This window comes from Caretta caretta, chromosome 19 (assembly GCF_965140235.1).
Source record: "Caretta caretta isolate rCarCar2 chromosome 19, rCarCar1.hap1, whole genome shotgun sequence".
NCBI classification, from domain to species: domain Eukaryota; kingdom Metazoa; phylum Chordata; order Testudines; family Cheloniidae; genus Caretta; species Caretta caretta.
In genome coordinates, this window is record NC_134224.1 from 14,397,598 (window position 1) to 14,411,046 (window position 13,449).

The following is a 13,449-nucleotide window of genomic DNA, read 5'->3' on the forward strand; positions in this document are numbered from 1 at the left end:
CTGGAGGCTGGTGAGCTAATTCCCTGAGACGACCAGCAGGAGGTGCCACTGGTGAGTCTGTGCCCAGTTACAGGGACCATGTTTAATCCCACAAAATGAAAACAACTGAACATTTTTGACAGGTTTCAGAGTAACAGCCGTGTTAGTCTGTCTTTGCAAAAAGAAAAGGAGTACTTGTGGCACCTTAGAGACTAACCAATTTATTTGAGCATGAGCTTTCGTGAGCTACAGCTCACTTTTTTTTTTTCAATTTTTCAATCATGTTGAGTCTTGGCTTTTTGTCATTGTGGCTCTTCTGTTTATCTATAGAACATCAGCAGTCTAGGCAATGGCAGGGCAAGCTTCTCCTATGCTGTCCGACCAATGCTCTTCACCCTGGACCTTCTCTGAAAGTGAAAGGATTGTTCAGTCCTTGGCTTGTCTGCTGGGACCACCAGTTAGTGCCAGTTCTGATGAAGGCTTTTGTGATAAGAAAACCTGCCCACAGGAAGTGACTTGAAACCGACCAGCTAATTTTGGGTACTGTCCAGGCATGAGCCAGTCTTGCTGCTGACCCTGGTTTGCTGGCAGACAGCATGGTGCATTGAACCGTGCAATCCTGGCACTCACTCACTCAACGAGCCCCACTGACATCATTGAAACTCCTTGGATGAGACCGTCCTCACTGTTAACTGCAGTGAAGCTAGTGGTGTAAGTGCACATAGGTGTAAGGGCTGCACAGTCTAGTCCACTCCGTTAGGCTGGCCCATGGCAACTACAGGCAGCAATGGCAAAGAAACAAACGAGGCACTGTGCTGCCACATCAGAAAGTATGGAGATTATCACTACCTTGCCAGAACATACCCCAGGGAAGACATTTTCTCTGCCTCTTTGTCAGCCTCTGGGACACATTTTCCCTTGTCTGATTAGGGCTGTAAATGCAATTGTTAAAACATAAGATCCATGCAGCTTGGAGTTGTTAATTATCTTACCATTACCCAGAAGTATGGTTGTCAATTTTGGTTGGAAGTATTCCTGGACGTGTTATCACGTGATGAAGATTAATCTTTAATTCCTGGAGATTCCAGGACAATCCCAGAAGGTTGGCAACCCTGCCCAGAGGGCACAATTGCTTTGCATAAGGCAAAGGTCCCCTTTATCTTCCCTGGTTAAATTCTCAAGATGCACCTATAAATTTTGGCATTCATTTATGGCTCAAATGGCCTCAGCACAATGGACAAACTTTGTCCAAGGCTCGAAAATAAACCTGCCACTTGGTACTGATTTTAGTTGTTGTCCAGCCATCCCCACACTTCCAAAACAGGAGTATATCTATTTTAGCACAACCATCAATAAACAGAACAGTTAAGGAGATAGTGGGAGGAGGTGAAAGAGAGTTGACAGTGTTAGAGACCAAAGCCATTATCTATGTGCCTGGGAGGGCAAGAAAGGCCTGCAGTCCAGCCTCTCCTTGATTTATCAAGCAGCCTGAACTGTTACCTCTCTCATGGGGTTTCTCGTTCCATCTTTATCTTCTCAGTCAAAAGACAGTATTGTGCTGATGCCCTGAAACTGAGCATGGGGGTAAGGCTGGAGCCAGAAGACACAGGTAAACGTGTCTTTGCCATATAGAGTAACTGATAGCATAGAACTGCATACAGGGCAGCCGCTTGTTACTGGTCTCAGAGACAATGCTGAGGCTAACAGGGAAGAAATCAAACCCAGGTATGTCAAGCTTTGGAGCCAGTCACTCAGAAGATCTAGAGGCATAAAAATGATGCGTGATCTGATTATTCTGATCTCGGTGTTGTCAAATCTCATGACTTTATTATGAGTTTCACAGTAGTTGATATTTTACTTTAAATCCCCAATTCCCGGAACGTCAGTTTTCTGTCTTTCTGTCTTTCTTTTTCTGTTACTAGCTCTCACAGTTTGGACAAAAGCTTGAAAATGTGACCTGAGTGTAATCCAAAGGCTCAGAAACCAGGAGACAATTAAAAAGAAAGCAAAATGAATTATTAGGTTGTTTTTTTTAAACTCGTGATTTTTTTTTTAGCCTTTCTCATGATTTTGGGGGCCTGACTCATGATGATTGTGTATTTGGAACTGGCAATACTGTCATCTCCATGGCTATTCAAGACTGGCCAAACCAGATCCAAAGAACCCACACTTTGAGGACATAGGCGTTGGAACCTGGACTTGGGCACATCTGCCATGCTAAGGCCAGATTGTATCTATCTTCTCTGGGGTAAGTCTTCATTTTCGCACCTCATGTAAACTGTCTTCTGGTATTTACTCACATCCCACCCCATTCCCTTTTTGAGCCTCATATGCAACAGCGAGACAAAACCAGTGTTCCTCCACTATCACCTGTCAAGTGACAGTGGCACAGAATCACAGAGAGACTTGCTTTCTTTTCACGCTGAGTAAGGAACTTTATTAGACTGAGGACAACAGAGTAATTCCTAATGCTACTGTTTCTCTCTGCTTCACGGTAGAACTTCTGTCCAGAACCCTACAAGCCCTCCTCATCTCAGGCTTCTTGCTACAGAGTTAAAGAAACAGTTCCCCAATCCTCACACCACAAGTATCCTAGTACCTGGGACACCCACTTACTACAGTGATAAGGGCCATATAAGAGCCTGATCTAAAGCCCATTGAAGTGAATGAGAATCGAATAGATTAGATAAATAGATCTCCCCAATGATTGGGATGTCTTTACATCACCCATTATGGAAGACTGTGCCTATCAAAACCAAATATTCCTAAATAATTGACAAGTAACCCCACTCACAGTGTGGCTCTGTCCCTTTCTAGTGTCTGGACCAAATGTATAGGGGTTTGAGTCTGCTACTGCCTCCAGATTAGTAGACTTAGCCTTTCAGATCATGCTTTATTGATTCAGAAATCCCAGGTTCCTTCCCCACAGACAACCCAACTCCTGCTTAGACTACCTGGAACCATGTAAGAATAAAAACCCCTCAGAAACAAAGCTGCATTCAAATTAAAACCAGTGAGAGACTCAGGTATTGTTTCTCTCTTTGTGTAATTCCCCATCAGTCTCTCCTACCCTGCAAATCACAGCATTGAGATGTAATTTCCTTTAATGGAGCACTGGTTTCTAATCATTTTGCATAATTTGAAATATTGTTTCTTTGCAGCAGTGAGAGAGTTCCTGTATTTTTCTCCTTTCCCAGGAACATTTTTTATAAAAATTGTCTCTACAGTAGCAACTTTAACTTTTAAAAAAATAAATAAAAGGAAGGGGGAAGCATTATAGGGTGAGCTGTGATGAGGTGACACTTACAGGGTCGAGGTACGTATTCCATTAGAGGAAGTGAACAGGCAGTGTGCAAAGGTCAGGCCTCGAATGAGTAGAAATGTCACTAGCTTAACAAACCAAATTGGTGAGTGCTTAACCAGACAGAAGAGGGGATTACTAGATACCCTTGCAGGATGGTTTCGTGCAGGTAATTCTGTTGGCAACACCTATACTACAGCACGCCAAGCTGAGAGGAGGGACCGACATGAATCAAGGCCGGCAGATACTGTAATCTCTAATGCCCGGGGAGGATTGGATTCTAATAGGGCCAGCCGATTGATCCTAGACAGCTTGAAGGATCTGTCCATCTCTGTATCCACCTCATTAGATATAACAAAATACCTGGGTCAAGAAGTCACCAGCCTGCTAATAAATGGTACTAAAATGAAGGCACTGGAGGAGAGTTGTTGGAGAGCAGGACAAACTTTGGCCACCACCACACAGGGAATTGTAACTGATCTCCTTGATGGCTGGGTCCACCCAGCCCTTATGGAGGTAGTGGAACCCTATCTCCCCAGTACCACTCTGTGGGCATGGGGAAACAGAGAATCAATGAGAGTTCAAAGACCAGTTTGGACAGGTCACAGTATACTCTTTAACCTTTTGGTACCTCTGGGTATCCCTCATTTACAGAGAGCCAGGATGGTGACCTGCTGCCAGTATGGAGGAGGGGTCATGTTATTAAGATAGAAAGCGTTGCATACTCCGAGGTTGCTGGGAGAGCATTGTATCCTAGTGAATGTTGCACCCACTTTGATAAGGAAATTCTGTGTACATGCCCATAAAATATTCTAACGAATCTGTCTAGGTTCGAAGTGGCCATCACTGAGAAATTGGCGCACATGGAGCTGGTCCAAATGAACGGTACGTACTGGTGTGTGGCTGCCCAGAACCACTCCATAGAGCTAAATGGAAAGCCCGGCCCCTCGAGGCATCCATCCGTGTGCATGACGGTTCCCCGAAGGGCACCCTGACTGTTGACGGGACGTGGCTCCACCGTACTCCGCCAATGATGGGTAACTTAACATGGGATCCGGAATGGCGCTATGGCAGTAAGTATCTAGAGGAGGGTCTACAGGCTCTGCAGGCGAAGATCAAGGAGTTGGTGGCTGAGGCCCAGAGGCATATTGGGGAAGGCCATCTGATGTACACCCTGATAGGGGAAACCGTGGACCAGGCCAATGTGAAGTACTCAAAGGCGTGGAACCAGGCAGTGGAAGTTAAAGCGATGATCATGGGCGATGCCATCTCAGGTAATAAGGTCCCCTGGGGATGGATCTGGGTGCTGTTTTGTCAAGTTATGTGGGGAGTGTCTATATTGACATTCCTGATGGTATTGGTGCTTTACCGGTGACTCCGAAATAGACTGGGTACATTGAAATTGGTATATTTTAACCTGGCGGGTTAGGGAACCCTAGGGTTAAGAGGAGGGACTGAGGGGTTAAAATCCATTGCTGATGTAATAACCTGGTATTTGGATTTGTGTACAGGCCTAAAGTCCAGAGTTTGGTCAAAAGGTCAGAAGCCTAGCAAATAGTGATTAGCTAAGAGAAAGCAGAATAACCAAAGATACCTAACAAAACAAGGTTATGTTTAGTCAGCAAAATGCCAGATGTTGGGGGCAATAATTGTGTCTTTATTCAAAGTTGCAAATAGAACAAAGAAGCCCTGTTTCTGTTGTGTTGTTCTTCCCACACATCCAACCTTGATTTTATGAAAAGGTTGGAACATGTCAGTATAAGATATGGCCTCCTCCCACCTCCCTTTCCCAGGAACCAATGCCTGCCTTAAAGCACAAATAAGCAACCTGAAAAACAATCTTTACTGCCATATACTTTCACTGCTTCTTTGCTTTTACCCCTAGATATGTATCTGTTGGGCAGTCAAAGGAGCTACTTCATTCCTATGGATCCCAAATTGAATTCAACATATATTCTATACTAATACTTTAATAAATGTATTAATTAAATGCTAAATGTTAATTTGTTAACATTGAGACCATGGGGAGAGACATTATGTAACCTTTTGACCATTCGCTACTGTGCTATCATGTCTTGCAGCTAGACCTATCCGGGGGTGTGGGACTGCCTACCCTGTCACTTTCCCCGCCCATGGAAAATCCATATATTCCATTGTAATCAATTAATTGACAGTGTCTCTGAGCCTAATAAGCAAGGTGACACTCTGTCAGCGCTGTACGTAATAAACTCCTATGCTTGACCTCGACGTGGTGTGGATTTATGTCCTTCAGTTATTACAGGGAAATAATGTGAATGGAACCATTTAACCAATTTACTTTTTAACTAAGGGTTATGCTGAACAGTCTCTTTTGATGCACAGGGAATTGCTTATAGTAGCAATTATAGACCTCCCCACCTATACTCGAGAGCAGGAACTGGTATTGTTTTCCCAAGTGTTTATCTCAGCGGAAGTAAAACCTTTGAGGGATGTACACATGTTGTTCAATTGAAACAACAAAGGAGTATCATCATTACAAATAAAACAACTGCAGTCAGGGCTGGTTTGAAAAATTCATCCCCAAATGGATGGAAATTTCACAAACAATGGCAAAGCGGGTAAATGCACATAGCTGTCAATCCCCCAGGGGAACTCAAGACAGTAAAATGTGTGATGCTTTTGCACTTATACCATCACCTGTCATTGGAGGATCTCCAAGTGTTCTGTGAATTGTAATGAAATGAATTCCACAGCACTAATCTTAAGGATACTAAGCCAACTCACCACTTAAACCTATTTAAGCCCTTCATGTGGCTTAGGTGGTGTATTGTATCTCATGCACTGGAGAGAAATTCACCCTTGACTGCTAATTTGATAATAAACATGGGATTGACATTCTGGGTCGTCAGTGGGTTCTTTGGGTGGGCAAGAAATGACTCATCCATTGACGTACATTCCTGTTGACACACTGAGCCTAGTGTTCCACTGCACGGCATCTTGTGTAGACTGTTGGGGCAAATCTGGCTCCCAGGCCAGGCAACTCAGCTGGACCCGATGAGCCCCCTCCAAAGGGTGGCACTTCCTGCTTGGGCAGGGCAGCCAGCCGTGTGGCTGCTCAATATGTACCATTCCTGCAGCTGCACTTACACTGGTCTCATGTCTGCCTCCTGTGCCAGCCCCAGCCTGTACATGCCCATTTCTGGTTTCACCCCTGTCTCTAGGCTATATCCCTGACTATGACTCCAGCTCACCCTTCAGCTTAGGCTTGGCTTCTGACCTTCTACATGGCCCCTAGATCCTGACCCCGGCTCTATCCTTGGACTGGTGCCTGACTCCTGGACCTATCCTTGTCATTACCTGAACTGTCACACAACCACAAGGCAAGGCATGGTCCACCCGCTAGATAGGCTGCCCATGCCCTGACAGCTTACCTAGACCTATACACCAATTCAAAGTGACTTTGCATTGGAAGCATTTTCCACTGATTGTGCACTGGTGTAAATGGAGCAATGGAGAATCAGGCCCATATTATCTTTCAAGGCAAGATTTCTTTCCCTCGGTCCCTGTAAGGCTTAAAAAGAAAGGGCAAACAAAATAGTTAGGCAGTCAAAAGTCCCAGCTGATCGGGCAAAAGCAGGATGTAAGAGGTGGTTGTATTAATTTCAGCTGCAGATAAACTCCAGCCTCATTTGTTAGAATAAAATTGGAGTAAGATCCTCAGCTGGTGTAAATCTGCATAATGCCATTGAAACCAAGGGAACTATGCAGAACGACCCCAGCTGAGGATCTGGCCCACAGCAGACATTAGGTAATTGCATGGAGAAGTGCCTCAAAAGAACTCCGCTTTTTGCTGACAGCTTTAAAAATCACGCTTTTCATGTGTGAAATGAAGGATTTGTATAATTGCTCATCCCTTGAACTCCAGTTTATTAAAACTGTGGCATGCACATTAAAATGAGATTATTTATGAAAGAGATATCATACTAAGTGATACCCATGTATACATTGGCTTGGGAAGATAAGAGCAGAAATGCTTGTTGTCAGTACTGATGAGCGGGTTCTACATCTTTTCGATAAGGTTTCATGGGGGGAGGGGTAGCAATAGACAGCAACATTTTGTTTTCTGATTTGAATCCCTCATTGCCCAGCACCTTGTGCCATTCTCATTTAGATCTGTGCACAAGATCCTGGGCTCCCCCCAGGTCCTTGTGCTCCATGCTGGTGCTCAAATAGCTGCAAGGATGGTGCCCCCAGCTGCCTACGGATTCCTCCAGTGTGGTAGAATCTTCACCCAGCAGACTGCAACTCTGGTATCTCCTGGCCCCTATTTCAGGAGGCGTGGCCTGGGAAATGGGGTATAGCCAGTGATGCCTTTGTCTTGTCCATCCCTGATGGGTGGAATGGGCCAAATTCAGAAGGGAGCCTCAAGTGAGACAGGGGAGTTTAGAGTGGCATCAGTTTCACCTTCCTCCAGACCATCTATGTCATGTGAATTGTTCCAGTCATAGGCTCTGACTTTTATATTTCCCTGGGAGTGCTCCACCCCCACTCCGCCCCTCCCCCAAGGCCCTGCCCCCACTTCGCCCCTTCCCCAAGGCACCCACCCGCCCATCACTTGCTGCTCACCACCCCCCAAACTCCTCCCCCAGCTGCCAAACAGCTGATTGGCAGCCCCACCCATCAGCTGTTCAGGCAGGGCCCTGCCCTACAGCTGATCAGTGGGTCCCACTGAACAGCTGTGGCTGGTGGGAGCTGAGCACCCACTATTTTTTTTCCGTGGGTGCTCCAGCCCCACACCACCCATGGAGTCGGCACCTATGGTTCCAGTTCCAAAGTCTCCTTTAGGCTCGTCGGGCCAGATTCAGAAGTGATGTGTAGGGGGTCTTAAGTTACATGTGTATTAATAGTTGTGAATCCAGGGGACAGATCACACCATGGATTTTTGAGTAGAATTCCTATCGAAATCAATGCGGAATACACCTTAAAAGTTAAGGAGTACTTGTGGCACCTTAGAGACTAACCAATTTATTTGAGCATGAGCTTTCGTGAGCTACAGCCCACTTCATCAGATGTTTACCGTGGAAACATCTGATGAAGTGAGCTGTAGCTCACGAAAGCTCATGCTCAAATAAATTGGTTAGTCTCTAAGGTGCCACAAGTACTCCTTTTCTTTTTGCGAATACAGACTAACACGGCTGTTCCTCTGAAACCTTAAAAGTTGATGGCATTCTTTGGCCCGAAGGGAATCTGAGTCCAAAAAAGTCTAGCAGAATCTAAACCGCTGTGATTTACATGCTGAAGGGGCCAGAAGAAGGTATACATTATATCCGCCTTTTATTTTAACACAAGTAACAGGGCTCTAATCCGGGACTGCACTTACAAACACACACGGGCTTTTCCCAGCTGGATAGCCTGTCCTTCCTTCTAGTTCACCCTTCCCCAGAGAGAGACACAGCCTTTCATGCTCCTGAGTTGGAGCTAATGAGACCCATCAGCTCTGGCATCCAGGGCAGTCACCAGAATAGCTCTGTACCTCCCGTAAGGGTCCTGACACCTGGTGACAGTTACAGTGTATTTTATAGCATTGATGTCTTCATCCCAGGTTTCCAAGCACAGCTGGACTTTCACACAAGTTCTACCATATATCACCCAGCCATACACCAGGCTACATTTTAACTAGTTAAAAGTAAAAAGGGGGAAAAAAAAAACCCTCAGTGTAAGAGAAAGGAAAATTGACAGGGTTATTTGAGATTCGTCCTCTTTCCCATGGAGATTGTCAGTGCTAAGAATACTTTTGACAATGTCTATGAAATATCAGATGGAGTGGTGGCAAGGGCTGTACACGATATAGTAATTCAAATAGATTCAGTCCATTTCACCTGTCATCCTAATTATTATTGTAATAGAATGGAATGCAGCGAAGAAGGGCGGGGGGAAGATGACAGGTTCTTTCTTTCAATCTTAAATCCTACAGAATCCTGACATTCTGGATTTACATATTTTATTGACATGGTGTCCCCCTAAGTGGAACCAAATTATTAGACATTAAAAATAAGTCCTCTCTCTGCTCCGATTGTGTTTAACCCTTGAGTTCCTGAGGTGGTGTAAGTTCAATGTCAGGCCATAAGTCCAGCACTAACTGACAGGAGTTAGGGGGAAAAAAAACCCTTCTCCTAGGGGTAGGTTGTTCCATGAATGTCCACTACAAGTTTTTTTCCACCTTCCTCTGAAGCATCTAGAACTGGTCACTGCCAGAGAAAGGATATCACACTGGAGGAGGCCTGGTCTGATCTGTCATGGCTGTCCCTATTTACCCATAGAATATCAGGGTTGGAAGGGACCTCAGGAGGTCATCTAGTCCAACCCCCTGCTCAAAGCAGGGCCAATCCCCCAATTTTTACCCCAGATTCCTAAATGGCCCCCTTAAGGATTGAACTCACAACCCTGGGTTTAGCAGGCCAATGCTCAAACCACTGAGCTATCCCTCGCCCCATGATCTTATATCATCTTGGGCTCTTTCTTTACATTTTTAACTTATGCTTTATTGATCCTCAGCTGGTGAAAATCAACATAGCGTCACTGACACCATTTTACACAAGCTGTGGATGCAGCCCTTTTGATTTTTTAACATTACCTTTTGCGCTGGTACTTATTTGGTCCCCATTATCAGGGTATCTGAACGCTTCACAAGCTGTAATATATTTATCCCCACAACCCCGCTGTAAGTTGGTCAGTGCTATCATCCCCATTTTATAGACGGGGACATGAGGCCCAGAGAGGCTGAGGGCTAGATTCACAAAGGAATTTAGGTGAGGTGACGCTGAGCGTCACCACACCTAACTTTAAGCACCTAGAAAATGACTGGGATTCACAAAGCCTGAATTTAGTCCCCATACAATAAATAGAGAGAGAGGATGCCTCAGGATGATAGTCACAAAAGTCAGTTTGCTAGGATATATAAGTGCAAAATATTATCATGGTGATGTTTATCCCATAAGAGAGAATAAATATTCAGTGATACATGGTTTGCCCACCATGAGCTTGTCCTTTTTGATTCCATTGGGCAGTGCAAGCCAGTCCTGTAGAGTACCCAGCAATATTGTAAAGGTTCAAAGGGGAAAGGTCTCTACTCATGTTTTCCCAAGGAGGCGTGGAATTTACAGGATTGCTTTCTGGGGAAACTGTATTACTGTTCCAACAGAATCCCTAGAGCAATAATCCTCCAAAGGGTCAAGAGAACTGGCTAGGGATGAAGAGTTCAAACATCACAGAAAATGGGGAATTAATTTATTGGAGCCTTTCCTAAAAGATACTTATAATTTTGAGAAATTCCCCACATACTCTGCTGTGACATCAGAACTGGTCGTGCAGGTTGGCTATATCAGTGATACTCAGACTGAGGCTCGCGAGCCACAAGTGTCTCTTTAATGTGTTTCCCGCGGCTCTTTGCAGCAGGTGATATTAAAGAACATAAGAATGGCCACACTGGGTCAGACCAAAGGTCCATCTAACCCAGTATCCTGTCTTCTGACAGTGGCCAATGCCAGGTTCCCCAGAGGGAATGAACAGAACAGGTTATCATCAAGTGATCCATCCTCTGTTGCCTATTCCCAGCTTCTGGAAAACAGAGGCTAGGGACACCATCCCAGCCCATCCTGGCTAATAGCCATTGATGGATCTATTCTCCATGAACTTATCTAGTTCTTTTTTGAGCCCTGTTATAGTCTTGGCCTTCACAACATCCTCGGGCAAGGAGTTCCACAGGTTGACTGTGCGTTGTGTGTAAAAATACTTCCTTTTGTTTGTTTTAAACCTGCTGCCTATTAATATCATTTGGTGACCCCTAGATCTTGTGTTACAAGAAGGAGTAAATAACTCTTATTTATTTACTTTCTGCACACCAGTCATGATTTTATAGACCTCTATCATATCTTCCCTTAGTCGTCTCTTTTCCAAGCTGAGACGTCCCAGTTTTATTAATCTCTCCTCACACGGCAGCTGTTCCATACCCCTAATAATTTTTGTTGCCTTCTTTCTGAAACTTTTTCAATTCCAATATATATCTTTTTTGAGATGGGATGATCACATCTGCAAGCAGTATTCAAGATGTGGGCATACCATGGATTTATATAGAGGCAATATGATATTTTGTCTTAATATCTGTCCCTTTCTGAATGATTCCCAACATTCTATTACTTTTTTTTGACTGCCGCTGTACATTGAGTGGATGTTTTCACAGAACTATCCACAATGACTCCAAGATCTTTCTTGAGTGGTAACAGCAAATTTAGACCCCATCATTTTACACGTATAGTTGGGGTTATGTTTTCCAATGTGCATTACTTTGCATTTATCAACATTGAATTTCATCTGCCATTTTGTTGCCCAGTCACCCAGTTTTGAGAAATCCTTTTGTAGCTCTTCGCAGTCTTCCTGGGGCTTAACTATCTTGAGTAAGTTTGTATCATCTGCAAATTTTGCCACCTCACTGTTTACCCCCTTTTCTAGATCATTTATGAATATGTTAAATAGGACTTGGCCCAGTACAGATCCCTGGGGGACACCACTATTTACCTCTCTCCATTCTGAAAACTGACCATTTATTCCTACCCTTTGTGATTTAAGTATTAACCAATCTAAGCTATTAACCAATCAGGATGCTTTTACTATGTTATTAACCAATTGTAGTTGATTAAATAATAACACTTGGTCAGTCATTTTGTTGTGAGAATTATACATATATACTAAATATTTCCCCATCATACTGTTTAAATATTAATATCTAGCACTATAGTAAATGAAACAGTGAATTCACACTACTGTGGCTCTCTTGGGTAATGTTGATCGCTAATTTGGCTCCTGAAGCACTGAGGTCTGAGTATCACTGATCTGGGGCCTGTGTCAAAGCCCATTGAAGTCAGCTGGAGCCTTTCCACTAACTTCGGGGGGCTTTGAGGACTATTGTGGTTTTGCTACATTTGTGAATGGTGGTGTTTGTTTTTAAACAGCTGGCTCTGGTTTTGAAGTGGTGCATCAAAACATCATTGGAATCTAATAGCAGTCGGGTGCCGTTCACCCCCTTTGCTAACCCAGCCTTGCAAAGAAATTCCAGAGGAAGTTGGGGGCAGAACTAAGCCCTGCCCTGCTCAGTACTCCTTTAGGGTATGTCTAAACAGCCCCCAGGAGTGACCCCCCACCCCAGTCCAGGTCAGCAGACCTGGGTTAGCATGACTCAGGAGCAAAGGAAGCTCCTTAAAAGTGGGGGGCCCAAAGCATGACCCCAACCCCCCTGCCACTTCCCCCTGACACCTCCCCATGCCACCCCTTCCCCCCAAGGCCCTGCCCCCACATTGCCCCTTCTCCCCAAGACCCCACCCTCCATTTGCTCCTCTCCGGCCCCTCCCCCCATCACTCACCCTTACGGCCAGTAAAAAGTGATGGGGCCATGGCCCCCGACCCCTCCTGTTCTGGCGCCCCTGGCAAGGCTCCTGCTAGTGCTCTAACAACAGCTGTGGAGACAGCGCTTTGAAGTTGTGACTCAGGCTGCAGCTCGGGCTCTGAAGCCCCCCCCCCCCCCCCCCCCCCAAGATTCCAGAGCCCAGGCTTGGATGTTTGCTCCTACAGGCTGTGTAGACAAACCCAAAGTGACCTTAACCCCAAGCCCAAACTTCCGCTCAGGGATGTCACACTTGGAAACCTTGTGATGTTTAGAAATCCTGCGAGGATTTGTAAATGGAGGGCACTTTACTAGGCCTGCAATTACAGCATCAGCTGTACCACCATTTGGTTTCCATTTTTTATTTAGGCTTTGTTTCATATTTTGGGGGGGGCGTGCATTGGAAAAGTTTCCCCTGTACAGTTATTACACTCCAATCTGAGAGTAGGTGTATAATTGCAGCAAAACAATTTTTAATGTATTTTTATGTATCTATAAATAGGGAACGTAATTATCTGCAATTATCATATGCTTATTTTGTAGCTAAGTGTATATATTGTTTCCCCTGAAGAGTGTGAGCTCCCAATTCATTACAGGGATGCCAGCTTTGCAACCATGTTTTCCACACCATCAATTACCCAGATGATGTTTAGTCATCATTTTAGTGAAGTGGCAGGGGTGGGGGGTGGAAGAGTTTAAGAAATCATTAACTACAGACAGTAGAGATTTTTCACATCCTTGTCTAAATGTGATT

At 44.7% G+C, this 13,449-nt stretch overlaps 1 long non-coding RNA gene across 1 annotated transcript in view; it reads left to right on the top strand.

Moving 5' to 3' along the window:
* LOC125624878 (uncharacterized) overlaps positions 1–5,521 on the top strand; it is a 34,383-nt gene extending 28,862 nt beyond the window's left edge. The window contains exons 2-4 of the long non-coding RNA XR_007353412.2: positions 2,036–2,227; positions 4,110–4,554; positions 5,166–5,521. This is a non-coding gene — a long non-coding RNA (uncharacterized LOC125624878). The remainder of the gene's footprint in view (positions 1–2,035; positions 2,228–4,109; positions 4,555–5,165) is intronic.
* The last annotated feature ends 7,928 nt before the right edge of the window (positions 5,522–13,449 follow it).